We start from the raw sequence: 13,061 nt of genomic DNA, 5'->3' as shown, positions 1-13,061 counted from the left end.
AAACGAAAAAAAACTAAAGAGAGAGAGATCTGTATTCCTAATGCTCCCTAGTGGAGCTCGCCCCCTATTCTCTCTATTCGGGCTTTTTTTCTAAAATGAGAATGATGCCTTATATAGGCATTTTTACAAAATAAAAATGAAATTCAAAACAAATTACAATTAAAATGAAATTTCTATTCTAACTATCTCTTGTGCCTTTGAGTGGTGTCAATTGGGCCCTTGCTCTTGATGGAATTGGGTTGATAGAGGCCTTGGTTGATTGCTCTTGGAGTTGGAGAGAGAACCAATGTGAACCGGGTTGTGAATCTTAAAAGCTTGAGTAAAAGTTTGAGTAAAAGTTTGAGGCAAACTTTTACTCCAACTTTTCACATCAGCTACCCTCTTTTGCTGATACCAACGTTGGGGCAAAAGTTTGGGGTCTAACTTTTGCTCCAACATTGGTTCCCTTTTGTATGCTCCTTGGGGGCTACTTTGTCCTCTTGTCACGTTGCCAATTTTATGCCCAATATAGACTATTAAATATTTTTGGAAATCTCTGAATGTTAGATTTCTAACCCACTTCGAATCACCTCAATTGGACATCTACAACTCAAGTTATGCTCCTTTGAAGAGGACAAGGTCGCTGGCTGATGCACATAAACTAGTTATGCTACGATTTAGGAAATTGCACGATCGGCAAAATTCCTTCCGGCAAGTGCACCGGTTATCGTCAAGTAAAAACTCACAATAGAGTGAGGTCGAATCCCACAAGGATTGGTTGAGTGAGCAATTCGGATTAGAAGTGTGTTCTAGTTGAGCGGAATCAAGATTGAGATGAGAATTGCGGAATGTAAAATTGGCGGTAAAAGTAAATGACAAGAAATTGAAATGGCGGAATCTTAAATTGCAATGAATTAAAGAGCAGAAACTAAATTGCTGAAATTAAAAGGGAATGGGGGTGTTGCATGAATTGAGTTGCAGAATGTAAAGAGAAAATGGAAATCAGAAATGGGGAATTCATTGGGTTATAGGAGATATTGAGATCTCCGAATCAAAACATGTTTATCTCTTCCTCAACCAATGCGTTCATTGAATTTTGCTTGGCAATCTTATATGATTGGATACCAATCCCTTGGCTCACCAATTCTCTCTAAAAACAAACAAATTCCCAATCCCTTGGTTTAAATGTTCATAAGAAGAGATGATGCTTGATCACTGATTATACCACACAATTTCATGAACCACAATTTGGTAGGATTACATGTCACAATATCCATCCAAACCCCAATCCAATTCACTGTGAGAAAGCTTCTCTAGCATGAATCCTCCATTCCTTTCCCAAGGCTCCGAAGGATTCCAAGTATGGGTAGTTTCTTTCCCAAGACAACTACTCAATGGAATTAGATCGAGAAGCTTTCTAACAAAATTCAAGAGAAAAGATTGAAGAAGAAGGTAAACTATTATTGATTCATTGAATTACAATAGAGCTCCCTAACCCAATGAAAGGGGGTTTAGTGAATCATAGCTCTGAATTCAATTACAAAGAAAAGGAAAACTCTAAAAGTGAAAGTAAAAGTTCCTTCTAACTTAACTTCTATCCTATTTATACACTTTCTATATTGAGCTTCAGTTGTGCTTCTTGGGCTTTGAGGCCTCTCCTTGCTTTCCTTTTGCCTTGGGTTTATGATCCATAATCTTGATGAGGTTGTTGATCCAAATCCTGTAACATTTATTGAGCCAACTTAGTGATAATCAAATAATGACACATGACTCAATAAATTGAGATTTCAAACTCATCAATCCTTCAGGCCCAATCCCATAAACCATGATATTCAATTGGGTTTCATACCAAAGTAAGTTTACGTCAATATTTGTGCTCAAAGACTAACTTAAATCACAATATTTTTGGCCCAGAAACCTTTTCCAAGAGTGGCGTTTAAGTTGTAGTTTAAGCTTAAACTGCAGCTTAAACGCCAGACACTTCCAGTGAGGCCTTTTGTAGAAGCACGTTTAAGCTTCAGTTTAAGGTTAAACTGAAGCTTAAACGTGGAAATGGAAGAAGGCAGCCCTGGAGAGTCATGTAGTCGAACACGTTTAAGCTTCAGTTTAAGGTTAAACTGAAGCTTAAACGTGGAAATAGGAAGGGCAGCCCTGGAGGTCGAACACGTTTAACCTCCAGTTTAAGGTTAAACTGGAGGTTAAACGTGGAAAAGGGTGGAGGCATACTGGAGGTCGAACACGTTTAACCTCCAGTTTGAGGTCAAACTGGAGGTTAAACGTGGAAGCTTAGAATGGTAGCCCTGGAGGTGTCGAACACGTTTAACCTCCAGTTTGAGGTCAAACTGGAGGTTAAACGTGGAAATGGAGAGAGCAACCCTGGAGGAGAAAAGCTGTCGAACACGTTTAAGCTCCAGTTTGAGGTCAAACTGGAGCTTAAACGTGGAATGGCTCCCTGGTACTCTTCCTCCTTCTGGCGTTTAACCTCCAGTTTGAGGTCAAACTGGAGGTTAAACGTGGAACTCCCCCCTGAGTGACATTATCATTCTGGCGTTTAACCTCCAGTTTGAGGTCAAACTGGAGGTTAAACGTGGAATGCTTCTTTAGTGAGGCTTTTCATTCTGGCGTTTAACCTCCAGTTTAAGGTCAAACTGGAGGTTAAACTTCAATTCCAGCATTTCTTATCCTTCATGATTTTGGCGTTTAAGCTCCAGTTTAGGCTTAAACTGGAACTTAAACTCCACATGTGATATTCAAGCTTCCTTTATTGATTTTGTTGCTTCCTTGCTTAGCCTCTTCTTCCCTGAAATCATCCAAACAATTGCATCAAAGTCTTGCAAAATTTCATGAGAAATCTTTCATTCATAGCATTTAAGTAATATAACTAAAACTCATGGAATTTGCATCAAAATCATATTGTTTGGATGGTTCATTGCTTTGTTCTTCATTTAACCATTTTTGGTTACTTTAAGCTCAAGAAAATGCATAAAACAACTAAAACTAACAGAAAAATGCTAGTGAAACTAGCCTATGATGCCTTGGCATCACAACACCAAACTTAATACTTGCTTGTCCCTAAGCAAGTCCTGAGTTATTTGAGAAGAAAGTATGAAACAAAAAGCAATTACATTGGCTATATTAGCAAGCATTTGAAGTTCCTCAGAAGGGTTTTATGCAGAAAGTTGCAGCATCACTTTTTCATACTTATCAGGTAAGATTATCACTTTTTCATTGCATCCATCAAACACTGCTATGGCCTCTTGTTATTTTTATGTCTTTGGCACTTTTCTCTTCTTTGTTTTTCTTTTCTTTTTCTTAGAGCTTCTTTTGCTCCTTGTTTGCTTAGTGTCATGTGTTGCACAAGCCTTTGGCATTTTCTTTTTCTTATCAGTGCACTACACATATCCACTTTAGGCATTTTAGTTCACATTTCTTCTTGAGACATTGGTGCCCAGCACCTCTTTGTGTGACTAAATGTTTTGTATTTAGGTTGCTCTTGATAATGGACTTTTGGTTGATAATCCCGGGTTAGTTAACCCAAGTTACCAAGTGTTGAAACACTCCTCAGAACCTATTCATCCAAGCATATCCTTAATACATAAACACCACAGGCATTTGTCTTAGAAGATCAAACCATTGGTGCCTAGCTTATTTTCTCAATTTTCTTGCTTTTTGGTTGCCCTTTTTCAGAGGCTTTTTCTTCTTCTTTTTCTTTCTTTTTCATGGCCAAAGACATTTATTCATCAAGATCCATAGACAGTTTTCAATTTCTACACAAAGAATGATAATTCTACACTCTAATTCCAGTGATCTGACTAAACAATCAAGCATGCATACCACCACTTAATTCTACTTGATTTGTCACTAATTTAGCCAAGTTACTTTTGTTCAAACTTTTCTTTTATTTTTGGAAACAGAACAAGCATGGCAAGCACTCGTTTAAGAAGGTGAAGTTATATCCAAACATCTAGGCATTCACTTTATTCAAAGCAAATAACAAACACACATACTAGAAAAACTCTACATTCAAGAAAGATTCAACATTTACAGTTTAAACCAGAACACGCATGCTTTTGTTTGCCCTTTTTAAAGAATTATCAAGGAATAATACCACCTTGTGAAATTCCTTGTTTTCTCTTTGTTGTCAGGAAACAATTTGATTTCTCCTTCTTCTCCTAAATGTTGCTTCATGCTTTAAGATTCTTGTTTCCTTTCCTGCAAAGAGTGATGAAGTTGCTTGCTTCTCAAGCACTTGAGTGGTTAGCTCAACTATGTGTGGGTAAGTATCGGAGTCTTAGGTTGGTGTGTGAACACCAAACTTAGTCTCCCACTTACTTCTCTGTTCTTTGAATCCTTGAGTTCTCTTGGAATGATGTTGCTACTAAGGGTTTTAAGCATTTCTGTGACTGCTTAGAATAGTTGTTCCTTTCATATAATTCAAAGGTTGTTGTGTTCAGTTGATCTTTATGGTGGAACACCAAACTTAGAGTCACACATTCCCCTTTGAATTATTGATCCATGAATTCATTGTTTGGTGTGAAACACCAAACTTAATTCTTTGCAATGCACAGAAACTACTTCACCCTTTTTATTGAAACAAATAAAAGAAACAGCAACAAGGTATTACCTCAGGTTGGGTTGCCTCCCAACAAGCGCTTCTTTAACGTCATTAGCTTGACGGTCAGCTTCCTCAGTTGAGGTGATATTTAACTTTGTCCTTCTCCTCCACATCTCCCAAGTAATGTTTGAGTCTTTGACCGTTAACAATGAAGGTTCGTTGTGACTTTTCTTCCATGATTTCTACTTGTCCATAATTGGAGACCTTGGTGACAAGGAATGGTCCAGACCACCTTGATTTTAGCTTCCCTGGAAATAGCTTCAGCCTAGAATTGTAGAGCAATACTTTTTGCCCTTCTTCAAATTTCCTTGGGGCTATGTTGCTGTCATGCTTCTTCTTTGCTCTTTCTTTGTAAATTTTGGCATTCTCATAAGCTTCTGCTCTGAATTCTTCCAACTCTTGAATTTGCAACATCCTTCTTTCTCCAGCAGCTTTGTTGTCCAAGTTCAGAAGTTTCAAGGCCCAGTATGCCTTGTGCTCCAACTCCAGTGGCAGATGGCAAGCTTTTCCATATACTAGTTGGTAAGGAGACATTCCAATTGGTGTTTTGAAAGCTGTCCTATATGCCCAAAGAGCATCATCTAGCTTAATCGACCAGTCCTTCCTTGAAGTTCCCATAGTCTTTTCCAGGATCCTTTTGAGTTCTCTGTTAGATATTTCGGCTTGCCCACTTGTCTGTGGATGGTATGGTGTGGCTACCCTGTGTTTGACTCCATATTTTAGAAGCAATGCCTCTAATGGTTTGTTGCAGAAGTGGCTTCCTCCATCACTGATGATTGCTCTTGGAACCCCAAAACGGCAAAAAATGTGTTTTCTGAGGAAGTTCATGACTACCTTATTATCATTGGTTGGAGTTGCTATTGCTTCAACCCATTTGGAGACATAGTCTACTGCCACAAGAATGTAATTATTTGAGTATGAGGAGGGAAATGGTCCCATGAAATCTATCCCCCATACATCAAACAATTCAAGTTCCAGAATGAATTGTTGTGGCATTTCATTTCTTCTTGGCAGGTTCCCAGCTTTCTGGCATTCATGGCAGTGCTTCACTAATTCTTTTGCATCTTTGAAGATAGTGGGCCAATAAAAACCACACTGCAACACCTTAGCTGCTGTTCTTTCTCCTGCAAAGTGCCCTCCATAAGTGGAGCCATGGCAGTCCCATAAAACTTCCCTTCCTTCTTCCTCGGATATGCATCTTCTGAGTATGCCATCGGAACATTTTTTGAACAAGTATGGTTCGTCCCAGATGAAGTATTTGGCATCATTTACCAATTTCTTCCTTTGATGTTTGTTAAATTCCAAAGGTAAACTCCCAGTGGCCTTGAAGTTTGCTATGTCTGCAAACCAGGGTGCTTTGTGAATTACCATGAGTTGTTCATCAGGAAAGCACTCATTTATATGTGTGCTTTGTGTGCTTCCTTCTTCACATGGTATCCTTGATAAATGATCTGCCACCTTGTTCTCTACACCCTTCTTGTCTTTGATTTCAATGTCAAATTCCTGCAACAAAAGAACCCATCTAATAAGTCTTGGTTTAGATTCTTGTTTAGCAAGTAAATATTTTAAAGCTGAATGATCAGTGAAGACAATGACTTTAGATCCAATGAGATAAGATCTAAATTTGTCAAATGCAAAGACTATTGCCAAGAGTTCTTTTTCAGTGGTTGTGTAATTCCTTTGGTTAGCATTCAAGACTTTATTGGCATAATAAATCACATGTACCAAATTGTCTTTCCTTTGTCCTAACACTGCCTCAATAGCAAGGTCTGATGCATCACACATCAGTTCAAAAGGTAAGTTCCAATCAGGTGGGGCAATGATAGGTGCAGAGGAAAGTTTTTGCTTCAAAAGTTCATAGGCTAGCATGCAATTTTTATCAAATACAAAGGGTGTATCAGAGACAAGCAAGTTACTCAAAGGTTTGGCTATTTTAGAAAAGTCTCTAATAAACCTTCTGTAAAAACCAGCGTGTCCCAAAAAACTTCTAACTGCCTTGACATTACTTGGTGGAGGTAGTTTTTCAATGATTTCCACCTTAGCTCTGTCCACCTCCGTGCCTCTATTAGAGATTTTGTGGCCAAGGACTATTCCTTCTGTGACCATGAAATGACACTTTTCCCAGTTTAATACTAGGTTAGTCTCTTGGCACCTCTTAAGCACCAAGGCAAGGTGGTGTAGGCAGCTGGGAAAAGAATCCCCAAACACAGAAAAATCGTCCATGAAGACCTCAATAAATTTTTCAATCATGTCTGAAAAGATGGACAGCATGCATCTTTGGAAAGTGGCAGGTGCATTGCACAATCCAAAGGGCATGCGTCTATAAGCAAAAACTCCATATGGACAAACAAATGATGTTTTCTCTTGATCACTCGGATCAACTACTATTTGGTTGTATCCTGAATATCCATCCAAGAAGCAATAGTAAGCATGTCCGGCAAGCCTTTCAAGCATCTGATCCATGAATGGGAGTGGGAAATGATCCTTTCTGGTGGCTTCATTGAGCTTCCTGTAGTCTATGCACATCCTCCACCCAGTGACGGTTCTTGTGGGTATGAGTTCGTTCTTCTCATTTGGTACCACAGTTATGCCACCTTTCTTAGGAACTACATGGATGGGACTAACCCATGGGCTATCAGAAATGGGGTAGATTACCCCTGCCTGCCATAACTTCCTGACTTCCTTTTGTACCACTTCTTTCATGACGGGATTCAATCTCCTCTGAGCTTGAATGGAGGGTCTAGCATCCTCTTCTAACAAGATTTTATGCATGCATATGGATGAACTTATCCCCTTCAAATCAGCTAGGGTCCATCCAATGGCATCTTGATGAGTTTGCAGCACCTTGATCAATTCTTCTTCCTGTTCTTGGCTCAGGGCAGAGCTAATGATAACAGGGTGACTCTCATCACTACCCAAGTATGCATACTTGAGATTAGGGGGCAAGGCTTTGAGCTCAGGTTTTGGTGCTTCCTTTTCTTCTTTCACTCTCTCTGGCATGCTTAGCATGGTTGTGTCAGCACCCTTGATATCACTAACTTCAATATCCTTGGTGAACTCCTCCTCTGCCAATTCCTTTATTGTTTCCTCAAAAGTTTCTTGTACTGCAATGTCCACTACATCAACCCTCATGCATTCCCTTAGTGATTCTGATGGATAGCTCATTGCCTTGAATACATTAAACACCAATTTCTCATCATGTAGTCTAAGAGTGAGTTCACCCTTTTGTACATCTATGATGGCTCCAGCAGTGGCTAGGAAGGGTCTTCCCAGAATTATTGAAGCTTTGGCTTCTTCCTCCATATCTAACACCACAAAATCAGCAGGAAATATAAATTCTCCCACTTTCACCAACAAGTCCTCAACTATCCCATGAGGGAATTTAAAAGTTCGATCTGCCAATTGGAGGGCCATTCTTGTTGGTTTGGCTTCCTCAATCTTCATTCTTCTCATCATTGTTAGCGACATCAAATTGATGCTGGCCCCTAAGTCACACAGGGCCTTCTCCACCATGACTTCTCCTATGATGCAGGGGATTTGGAAACTGCCTGGGTCCTTCAATTTCTGAGGCAATTTGTGCTGAATGATGGCACTGCATTCTTCAGTTAACAACACAGTTTCCTCATTTCTCCAGCTTCTCTTCTTGGTCATTAATTCTTTTAAGAATTTTGCATAGAGTGGCATTTGCTCTATTGCCTCAGCAAAGGGAATGTTGATTTGAAGCTTCTTGAAAATCTCCAAGAACCTGGAGAATTGGCCATCCTTTTCACTTTTCATCAAACGTTGAGGATAAGGTGCTTTAGGTGTGTAAGGCTTCAGGACCTCTTTTTCTTTTTCTTTTGTTGCAGACGGTGTAAAAGATTGTCCTTGTTCTTTGTCTTTCACATTTTCCTTTGCTTCATCCTCTGTGGTTTCCCTTGAGATCTCCTTTAGATTCTTTCCACTTCTGAGGGTTATGGCCTTACATTCTTCCCTTGCAATAGCCTTGGCAGCATGCGAACCGCTTGTCCCAGGGGCTTGCTTAGTCAAATACAAAATTTGATTTTCTAGCTTCTGGATGGCAGCTCCTTGGTTTTGCAAGTTAGAATTTACTTCTTCCTTAAAAGCTTTCAATTCAATTATGTCTTGGCTCATGGTTGCCATCATTCCTTCTATCCGGTTTAATTGATCTTGAAATTGTTGGTTCGGATTAGGTTGGGTATGTTGATTATTTTGGCCATGATATGATGGTTGGGGGTAAGTGTTTTGTGTGGCTTGGTATGATCTTTGGTTGGAGTTTTGGTATGTGGAATTGTTATGTTGGTTGTGGTTGTAAGGTTTGTGGTTTTGTGGTTGGGTTTGTTGGTTTCCCCACCCAAAGTTTGGGTGGTTTCTCCAGCCTGGGTTGTAAGTGTTGGAATGTGGATCATATGATTGCCTTTGTTGGTTTCCCACATAGTTAGCCTCATCCCAATCACCTCCTTCAATGCTTACTTCCTCTTGATCTTGTGTGTGTATTGCAGCCACTTGCTTTGTTTCTAATTGCCTGGTAAGCTCTGCTAGTTGCTTGGCAAACACCTTGTTTTGGGCTAGAATTGTATCAACATGGTTCAGCTCCAAGACTCCCTTAGTGTTGTGCCTCTCTGATGCATAGTAGTACCCATTCTCAGCCACTGTCTGGATCACTTCAATGGCTTCTTCCACAGTCTTTTTCCTGTTCAATGAACCTCCTGATGAATGGTCTACAGCCTTCCTTGATTCATAAGAGAGCCCATCATAAAAGATGTGCAATTGCACCCAATCATGGAACATGTTTGGTGGGCATTTCCTTGTCAAGTCCTTGAATCTCTCCCATGCCTCGTAGAGAGTTTCACCATCTTGTTGTCTAAAAGTCTGAACCTCAGATCGAAGCCTATTGACCTTTTGTGGAGGGTAGAAACGTGCCAGAAACTTGCTTTCCACCTCATCCCATGTTGTTAGACTCCCCCTTGGGAATGATTCCAGCCACTTAGCTGCTTTGTCCCTAAGTGAAAATGGGAACAAAAGCAGTTTATAGGCATCTTCCTGGACTCCATTGGACTTCACAGTGTCACAAATTCTCAGGAATTTTGTGAGATGTTGGTTTGGGTCTTCATTAGCACTTCCTCCAAAGGAACAATGATTCTCCACAAGTGATATTAGCTGTGGCTTGAGCTCAAAATTGTTGGCCTGAATGGGTGGTTTCTGGATGCTACTACCACAATTCCCAGAGGTTGGGTTTATGTATGAACTAAGAACCCTCCTCTCAGGAATGGCATCGTTTCCATCAACTCTCTCATGGTTGTGAACTTCTCTATCCATGTTGAGATCTAAAGCTTCCTCAAAATTGTCCTCAGATTCTCCTTCAGATTCCTCTTCTCCCACTACTCTCTTCCCTCTTGCTTCCCTTCTAAGTCTATGAAGGGTCCTCTCTGGTTCGGTATATGGAGGAGTTGATGTCTCTCCTCTCCTACCTGTCATACAAGAACACAGCTCAAACACAAACAAGTGAAGTACTCTTGGTTAATGGAAGAGTATGGTTAGATCAATTGAGGAATTAATTCAAACAGTTAGTGCGTCAGTGAGTTAGTTGCATGAATTTAAAGGCATAAAGAAGGAAAGCATGTAACCGAGTGCAGAAATTAAAATTCAACAAGTATCTTGAACAGAATTAACAAAGCAAGAGAAAATTGCTCAATCTAGTTAGCTTCCAATTTGAGAATTGTCAATCGAAAACCAATCCCCGGCAACGGCGCCATAAACTTGATGCACATAAACTAGTTATGCTACGATTTAGGAAATTGCACGATCGGCAAAATTCCTTCCGGCAAGTGCACCGGTTATCGTCAAGTAAAAACTCACAATAGAGTGAGGTCGAATCCCACAAGGATTGGTTGAGTGAGCAATTCGGATTAGAAGTGTGTTCTAGTTGAGCGGAATCAAGATTGAGATGAGAATTGCGGAATGTAAAATTGGCGGTAAAAGTAAATGACAAGAAATTGAAATGGCAGAATCTTAAATTGCAATGAATTAAAGAGCAGAAACTAAATTGCTGAAATTAAAAGGGAATGGGGGTGTTGCATGAATTGAGTTGCAGAATGTAAAGAGAAAATGGAAATCAGAAATGGGGAATTCATTGGGTTATAGGAGATATTGAGATCTCCGAATCAAAACATGTTTATCTCTTCCTCAACCAATGCGTTCATTGAATTTTGCTTGGCAATCTTATATGATTGGATACCAATCCCTTGGCTCACCAATTCTCTCTAAAAACAAACAAATTCCCAATCCCTTGGTTTAAATGTTCATAAGAAGAGATGATGCTTGATCACTGATTATACCACACAATTTCATGAACCACAATTTGGTAGGATTACATGTCACAATATCCATCCAAACCCCAATCCAATTCACTGTGAGAAAGCTTCTCTAGCATGAATCCTCCATTCCTTTCCCAAGGCTCCGAAGGATTCCAAGTATGGGTAGTTTCTTTCCCAAGACAACTACTCAATGGAATTAGATCGAGAAGCTTTCTAACAAAATTCAAGAGAAAAGATTGAAGAAGAAGGTAAACTATTATTGATTCATTGAATTACAATAGAGCTCCCTAACCCAATGAAAGGGGGTTTAGTGAATCATAGCTCTGAATTCAATTACAAAGAAAAGGAAAACTCTAAAAGTGAAAGTAAAAGTTCCTTCTAACTTAACTTCTATCCTATTTATACACTTTCTATATTGAGCTTCAGTTGTGCTTCTTGGGCTTTGAGGCCTCTCCTTGCTTTCCTTTTGCCTTGGGTTTATGATCCATAATCTTGATGAGGTTGTTGATCCAAATCCTGTAACATTTATTGAGCCAACTTAGTGATAATCAAATAATGACACATGACTCAATAAATTGAGATTTCAAACTCATCAATCCTTCAGGCCCAATCCCATAAACCATGATATTCAATTGGGTTTCATACCAAAGTAAGTTTACGTTAATATTTGTGCTCAAAGACTAACTTAAATCACAATATTTTTGGCCCAGAAACCTTTTCCAAGAGTGGCGTTTAAGTTGTAGTTTAAGCTTAAACTGCAGCTTAAACGCCAGACACTTCCAGTGAGGCCTTTTGTAGAAGCACGTTTAAGCTTCAGTTTAAGGTTAAACTGAAGCTTAAACGTGGAAATGGAAGAAGGCAGCCCTGGAGAGTCATGTAGTCGAACACGTTTAAGCTTCAGTTTAAGGTTAAACTGAAGCTTAAACGTGGAAATAGGAAGGGCAGCCCTGGAGGTCGAACACGTTTAACCTCCAGTTTAAGGTTAAACTGGAGGATAAACGTGGAAAAGGGTGGAGGCATACTGGAGGTCGAACACGTTTAACCTCCAGTTTGAGGTCAAACTGGAGGTTAAACGTGGAAATGGAGAGAGCAACCCTGGAGGAGAAAAGCTGTCGAACACGTTTAAGCTCCAGTTTGAGGTCAAACTGGAGCTTAAACGTGGAATGGCTCCCTGGTACTCTTCCTCCTTCTGGCGTTTAACCTCCAGTTTGAGGTCAAACTGGAGGTTAAACGTGGAACTCCCCCCTGAGTGACATTATCATTCTGGCGTTTAACCTCCAGTTTGAGGTCAAACTGGAGGTTAAACGTGGAATGCTTCTTTAGTGAGGCTTTTCATTCTGGCGTTTAACCTCCAGTTTAAGGTCAAACTGGAGGTTAAACTTCAATTCCAGCATTTCTTATCCTTCATGATTTTGGCGTTTAAGCTCCAGTTTAGGCTTAAACTGGAACTTAAACTCCACATGTGATATTCAAGCTTCCTTTATTGATTTTGTTGCTTCCTTGCTTAGCCTCTTCTTCCCTGAAATCATCCAAACAATTGCATCAAAGTCTTGCAAAATTTCATGAGAAATCTTTCATTCATAGCATTTAAGTAATATAACTAAAACTCATGGAATTTGCATCAAAATCATATTGTTTGGATGGTTCATTGCTTTGTTCTTCATTTAACCATTTTTGGTTACTTTAACCTCAAGAAAATGCATAAAACAACTAAAACTAACAGAAAAATGCTAGTGAAACTCAAACACATTGTTCACCCCATACTATTATACATTGTTGGAAATCCCTGAATGTCTACTTTCCCATGCCGTTGGAAGCGCATCATTTGGAGTTCCACAGCTCGAGTTATACTTCGTCGAAGGTGCAGAGGTCAGTTGGCCTCACTGCAAGTTGCCACCATATTCGTTTATGCACATTTCGGGGCAGTTTTCTCCCTCAATTTTAGTGTCCACTATGCAGTGCCATATATGCCTGGAAAGCTCTTGATTCCTACTTTCCATTGCTTTTTGAATCACCTCATTTGGAGCTCTGTAGCTCAAGTTATTCTTGTTGGAAGTATACCCCTTGTATGCCTTGTGGCGCCAACGTTAGCCAAAAAGTTACAGGCTAACGTTGGTGCAAACTTTTGCTCTCCAGGGTGTGTTTTTCAT

General features: G+C 39.8%; 1 non-coding gene across 1 annotated transcript; it reads left to right on the top strand.

The window, feature by feature from the left end:
- The first annotated feature begins 9,383 nt into the window (after positions 1–9,383).
- On the top strand, positions 9,384–9,487 carry LOC112725560 (small nucleolar RNA R71). The gene has a single exon (XR_003164661.1). It is a non-coding gene; the product is annotated as a small nucleolar RNA R71 (small nucleolar RNA).
- Positions 9,488–13,061: the final 3,574 nt, after the last annotated feature.

Source organism: Arachis hypogaea, chromosome 11, assembly GCF_003086295.3.
Source record: "Arachis hypogaea cultivar Tifrunner chromosome 11, arahy.Tifrunner.gnm2.J5K5, whole genome shotgun sequence".
Lineage (NCBI taxonomy): Eukaryota > Viridiplantae > Streptophyta > Magnoliopsida > Fabales > Fabaceae > Arachis > Arachis hypogaea.
This window is presented reverse-complemented; position numbering and strand designations above follow the sequence as displayed.